We start from the raw sequence: 7289 nt of genomic DNA on the forward strand, positions 1-7289 counted from the left end.
AATAAATAATAGAGTTCTCTCTGTCTCTATAAAAGCTGTGTTTACAACCAGAAATAGATACATCAGCAGAAACTGAGTTGGCCAACACTCTGATCTTGGACTTCCCAGCCCCTAGAACTATGAGAAATAAACTACCATTTAAGTCGCCCAATCCATGATAAAATTTGGCTACGGCAAAACAAGTTTAAGATTTGTCAGTTGTCTATGATACCATCCATACTTCTGAAAACCATAACCAGTGCAATGAAACCAAGGAAAAGAAATGAAGCATAAATATAGGGAAGAGACAATTTCTATCATCAGATGTTTAGATTATCTATCTAGAAAAATAAAATTCAATGAACTAAAATGCTGTTAAGATTAAGAGTTCAAGAAGGTGAAGTATTTAAAATAAATACACAAAATTTATAGTTTCCTACTGGAATACAGGAATACAAAAATCAACTCCAAGTAAAGAGTTAAACAAGAAGAACAAAACTACAAACTTTTAAAGGGTAGTGGCTTAGCCAACGTTCCAAGACAAAAAAAAAGTAAAAATCAGGAAGAAAAGGTAAACATTTCACTATTTGTAAATGATGTGTCATACACACAGAAAATCCCAGAGAGGACCCTAGGGTGGCTCACGCCATTAATCCTAGCACTCTGAGAAGCCAAGGCAGGATTGCTTGAGCTTAGAAGTTCCAGTCTAGCCTGATCAAGAGCAAGACTCATCTCTACTAAAAATAGAAAAAAAAAGTCAGCCAGGTGTTGTGATGGGGCCTATAGTCCCAGCTACTTGGAAGGCTAAGGTAGGAAAATTGCTTGAGCCCAGGAGTCTGAGGTTGCTGGGAGCTAGACTGATGCCAGGGCACTCTATCCTGGACAACAGAGTTAAACTGTGTCTCAAAAAAAAAAAAACAAAAAAAAACAAAAAACAAGGGGCAGTGCCTGTGGCTCAGTGAGTAGGGTGCTGGCCTCATATACCGAGGGTGGTGGGTTCAAACCCGGTCCTGGCCAAAGTGCAACAGAAAAAATAGCCGGGTGTTGTGGCAGGCGCCTGTAGTCCCAGCTACTCGGGAGGCTAAGGCAAGAGAATCGCTTAAGCCCAGGAGTTGGAGGTTGCTGTGAGCTGTGACACCAGGAATCTACCAAGGGCAACAAAGTAAGACTCTGTCTCTACCCCCCCCAAAAAAAAAATTCTAGGGAAGCTAAAATTATAACTAATGAAAGAGTTTAGCAAAGCTGTTGAATATAACATGAATTAAATAGTGATTCTTTAACAGTAATTAATTAGAAAATATAATAGGATAAAAATTACATTAACAATAGCAATAAATTCCAAAGTACTAGAAACAAATAAAAGATACTTAAAATCTTTGTGGGGAAAATTTATGAGATATCATTAACAGATATAAAAGACGCAAATAAATGGAGATATATTATGACAAGTTTATCCAGTATTATAATTCTTCCCAAATTATATGACTAAACAGTACGTCAGTTCTTCCCGAATAAATCCATAAATACAACTACAATTAAGATCCTTTTTTGTGGGCAGCACCTGTGGCTCAAAGGAGTAAAGCACCAGCCCTATATACTGGAGGTGGTGGGTTCAAACCTGGCCCTGGCCAAAAACAAACAAAACAAAACAAAGATCCTTTTTTGTTGTTTTTTATTCTTTTTTTATCCAATTAAGATCCTTACAGGACTCACAAAGTTTATAAACTGACTCTAAAAACCAGCATTTCATTGGCCCAACTTCAAGCAAGGCAGAGAAATATAGTCTAGCTAAATTTCAGGAGAAAAGAAAATTGAGCTTGGTGAACAAATAGCAGTCTCTGCACAAAGGATTGTCCCTGCCAAATATCATAACTATGAATCATTAATAATTAATAATAGTATGACATTGGTTAAAGAAAAGCTATTTCATTTAATGGGATGGAATATAGAACCTGGATATGACAGGCAGTAAAAATTAGTGGAGAAAAATAAATCAGTGGGAAAAGGATGATCTTTTAACAGAAAGTAATGGGACAATTCTATATGGAAAGCAAAGCTAATAAAATACTTCAGACATACACACAATGAATTCTACATGGATTAAGAGTCTAATATATAAAAAACATCTTTTGACTTTTTTTCTTTCTTTATTTTTATTTATTTTTTTTTTCAGATACAGACTCACTTTATCACCCTCAGTAGAGTGCTGTGGCATCACAGCTCACAGCAAGCTCTAACTCTTGGGCTTAGGCAATTCTCTTGCCTCAGCCTCCCAAGTAGCTGGGACTACAGGCGCCCACCACAATGCCCGGCTATTTTTTTGTTGCAGTTTGGCTGGGGCCAGGTTTGAACCCATCACCCTTGGTATATGGGGCTGGTGCCCTACCCACTGAGCCACAGGCGCTGCACGTAAAAAACATTTTTTAAATCATGAGAAAAAACAAAATAGAGCTTCTGCATTGCACAATTCTGGAGACACTCTTCGTGTTGTAATCTATATTAATCAATTATGTCCTCCAAAGTTGCGCAGCATAGTTGTCTTGGCTATGATTAAGTGATAAGGAAAGGCTTACTTAACAAATCTCCAAAACAGAATTGCAAAGGAAAATATGCATACATTAGTGCAGACAGCTATAACAAAATGCCATGGACTGAGTGACTTAAACAATAGACATTTCTGACAATTCTAGGGACTGGGCAGTCCAACATCAAGGTGCCAACATGGTTGGATTCTTGGTGAGGGTCTTCATCCTGGCTTGCTGACGGCTGCCTTCTCATTATATTTTCAAATGCATGAGCATGGAGAGAAAGGAAACTCACTCTCTTCACATCTTCTTATTAAGACCCTAATCTCACATGAAGGTTTCAACTTCGGGACCTAATCTAACCTGTAATAATTACCTCTCAAAGATCCCATCTACCAAAATACTTACACTGGGGGCTGGGTTTCAAAATATAAATGGGGGGTAACCCAAACTTTCAGTCCATAACAATACAGTACAGTTGATTACATCCCAGCTGAAAATTTTAGTGTGAAGAAAGATACATATACAAAGTTAAAATCATGCTACAGATTTAGAGAAAATGCTTTCTCTAAAGTGACACCATCTTTTTTTTTTTTTTTTTTTTTTTTTTTGGTGGGACTGTGTCCCAGTAGTTTATTCACAGATGCTAAAATTTGAATTTCATGAGTTTCACATTATGCAATATTATTTTTGCTTTTATTGTTTTCCCATCATCTTAAAAACATAGAAGCCATTCTTGGTTCACAGGCCTTACACTCTCAGGCAGAACAGCCCCTGGCATCCCAGCCATCATCTGCCCACTCATCTTGTCAGTGACCAAACCTGTTTCTCCTAATAAAGTGACACAATCTTTACATCCAATTCTCTTCTTTCTTTACAGCTAGAGGTAGCCACGTGATACTATTCTGGTTTATGAGTATAATGGAAGTTGCTGGATAGTGTTTCTGCAAAGAGTTTTTACAGGTAAAGATTTGGCTGACAAATCTTTCTTTGCCCTTTGTTTTACCCTCACTTCTTTTTCTGAGAAGTTGTTGTAATCGATAGAGGTGCGGCATTGATCTTGTCCCCATATTGACAATACCAAGGAGGCCAAAATTGAAAGAGAAGAGGAGCCTGGCATCCTTGAACTAGGCACTAGCTTGCATGCTCTAGTTTTAATCTCCTGAGCCGAGAAAAACATAAACACCTATCTTTCTGTACATTTTTTTGTTGCTTAAAAGCAAATCAGAATTTTTTTAACTGAAACAATGTGTAACAGACAAAAGATTTGTGTATAGGAGAAGTAAGGCACTCTCAGAATTAATTACAAAGAAATGACAAAAAACTCTCCAGAAAAATGGATAAAGGACAAGAATTGGCATGTAACAGAAGAGGAAAAACAAGTAGGCAACAAACTAATGAGACAATACCCAGTGTCAGTAGTAATTAGGGAAATGGAAAATAACATAATAAAATACCATTTTTTTTTGAGACAGAGTCTCCCTTTGTCACCCTCTGTAGAGTGCTGTGGCATCATAGCTTACAGCAACCTCAAAATCTTTGGCTCAAGTGATATTCTTGCCTCATCCTCCCAAGTAGCTGGGACTGGCACCTGCCACAACACCTGGCTATTTTTAGAGATAGGGCCTCCCTCTTGCTTAGGCTGGTCTCGAACCTGTGAGCTCGGGACAGTCCACCTGCCTCAGCCTTCCCCAAGTGCTAGGATTACAGGCATGAGTCATCACACCAGGCCTTGAAAATACCATTTTTTATCCATCAGTCCTACAGATAGGTTTTAGTCTGACAATATCAAATGCTAATGAGAATATGAACATATGGAACTTTTATACTCCTAATGAGAATGTAAATAGATAGAAAATACTTGAGATACGGCGGTGCCTGTGGCTCAGTGGGTAGGGCACTGGCCCCATATACCGAGGGTGGCAGGTTCAAACCCAGCCCTGGCCAAACTGCAACAAAAAATAGCCAGGCATTGTGTCTTGTGCCTGTAGCCCCAGCTAGTCGGGAGGCTGAGCCAAGAGGATCACCTAAGCCCAAGAGTTGGAGGTTGCTGTGAGCGGAGGGTAACAGAATGAGACTCTGTCTAAAAACAAAACAAAACAAAACAAAAACCTTGAAATCAATTTTGCATTTTCTAGTAAAAATAAAAATACACATACCTAGTAATGAAGTAATTTCCTTTTCTTGCATATATCCTAGAAAAATATCACCCATGTGCAAAGAAACAAATATAAGGATGGTTATCAGGCACCTGCTTTTTCTTATTTTTTGTTTATTTTGGAGATAGAGTCTCACTTTGTTCCCCTCCATGGAGTGCCCTGGTGTCATAGCTCACAGCAACCTCAAATTCCTGGTATAAATAGATTCTCTTGCCTCAGCCTCCCAACTAGCTAGTACTACAGGCACCAGCCATGATATCCAGCTAGTTTTTCTATTTTTACTAGAGGCAGGGTTTCACTTTTGCTCAGGCTTGAATCCAACTCCTGAGTTCAAGCAATCCACCCGCATCAACCTCCCAGCGTGCTGGGCTTATAGGCGCAAGCCACTGCTCCTGGCCAACTATTTGTAATAGTAATCAGTTTGAAACAACCAAAATGTCTTCAAAAGGAGAATGGATAAATAAAATGTAGAATATCCTAAATAATGAAATACTATATAGCAGTTCAAAGTAATGATCTATACTAGACATATGAGTCTTTTTTTTTTTGAGACAGAGTCTCACTATGCTGCCCTCAGTAGAGTGCCATGGCATCACAATTCACAGCAACCTCAAACTCTTAGGTTTAAGTGATTCTCTTGCTTTAGCCTCTCAAGTAGCTGGGCCTACAGGCGCCCACCACAATGCCTGGCTATTTTCTTGTTGCAGTTGTCATTGTTATTCAGTTGGCCCAGGGCCGGGCTCCAATGGGCCAGCCACAGCCACCTGCACCGTGGCTGGCGCCGTAAGGACTGTGCTATGGGTGCTAAGATAATATATGAGTCTTAAGAATATAATGTTAAGTTAAAAAAATCAATTTGTCATTTGTATAAATTCTTCACTTATACAAACTTAATACATAAAAATGTTTCTCCATAAACACTAGATTTATACAAATGATTGCCTTGGTGGATAGAGGGACTGATTATAGTGGACAAAAGGCCTTATTTTTATCTGAATATTTTATTTCCCTTTAAAATGTAAATATAAAAATGTAATAATTTTTAAACTTCTTTTTTTTTTTAATTTTTTTTTTGAGACAGAGTCTCACTATGTCGCCCTCAGTAGAATGCATGGCGTCACAGCTCACAGCAACCTCCAACTCCTGGGTTTAGGCAATTCTCTTGCCTCAGCCTCCCAAGTAGCTGGGACCACAGGCACCCACCACAACGCCCGGCTGTTTTTTTATTGCAGTTTGGCTGAGGCCAGGTTTGAACCTGTCACCCTTGGTATATGGGGCCAGTGCCCTACTCCCTGAGCCACAGGCAGTACCCTAAATTTCTTTATAGGTTGTTGCCCCATAGTCCCACATTGCTTTATCTCTTTTCCACTAGTATGAAATGCCATCTTAAAAATCCTAATTGCATCAGGATCTGTGGCTCATGCCTCCTCGCACTCTAGAAGGCTAAATGCAGAGGATCCTTTCCTTGAGCTCAGGAGTTTAAGACCACCCTGAGCAAGAGTGAGACCCTCTCTCTAAAACCAACTAATTATCTAACTAAATAAAGAAAGAAAAATCCTAATTCCCACAATACAACAATGGTTTTTCAAAAAGGAGTTTTAAAAAATGGACAAAGGTGGCTTAGTGCCTGTGGCTCAAGTAACTTAAGGCACCAGCCACATACACCTAAGGTGGGGAGTTCAAATCCAGCCCGGGTCCGCCAAACAACAATGAAGGCTGCAACCAAAAATAGCCGGGCGTTGTGGCAGGTGCCTGTAGTCCCGCTACTTGGGAGGCTGAGGCAGGTGGATTGCCTGAGCTCAGGAGTTGGAGACCAGCCTGAGCTAGAGTGAGACCCCATCTCTAAAAATTGCCCCCGGCTCGGCACCTATAGCTCAACCGGCTAAGGCACCAGCCACGTACACCTAAGGTGGCGGGTTCGAATCCAGCCCGGGCCCACGAAACAACAATGACGGCTGCAACCAAAAAATAGCCGGCGTTGTGGTGAGCGCCTGTGGTCCCAGCTACTTGGGAGGCAGAGGCAGGAGACTCACTTAAGCCCAGGAGTTGGAGGTTGCTGTGAGCTGTAATGCCATGGCACTCTACCCAGGGGGACAGCTTGAGACTCTGTCTCAAAAAAAATAAAAAAATAAAAAAATAAAAATAGCCCCGACATTGTGGTGAGCATTTATAGTCTCAGCTACTTGGGAGGCTGAGGCAAGAGGATCACTTGAGGCCAAGAGTTGTGAGGTTGCTGTGAGCTGTGACACCACCGCACCCTACCTAGGGCAACAAAGTGAAACTCCGTCTCAAAAAAAATTAAAATAGAATATTATATATTTGTTTGTTTCTTTTGCGAGACAGAAATATAGTGGTGTTTCAAAGCTCACTGTAACCTCAAACTCTTGGGCTCATGTGATTCTTCCGCCTCAGCCTCTCAAGTAGCTAGGACTAAGATTGCATGTCTGGCTAATTTTTGTATTTCTTTGTAGAGATGGGGTCGCACTATGTTTCTTAGGCTTAAAATAGAATTGCCATATGATTCTGTAGTTCCACTTCTGGGCATGTGGCCAACAGAATTGAAAGTAGGGACTGGAAACATATTTATACAGCCATGCTCATAGCAGCATTCTTTTTTTTTTTTTTT

The sequence above is a fragment of the Otolemur garnettii genome, unplaced genomic scaffold, assembly GCF_000181295.1.
Source record: "Otolemur garnettii isolate 467f Iridium unplaced genomic scaffold, OtoGar3 scaffold00019, whole genome shotgun sequence".
Classification (NCBI taxonomy): domain Eukaryota; kingdom Metazoa; phylum Chordata; class Mammalia; order Primates; family Galagidae; genus Otolemur; species Otolemur garnettii.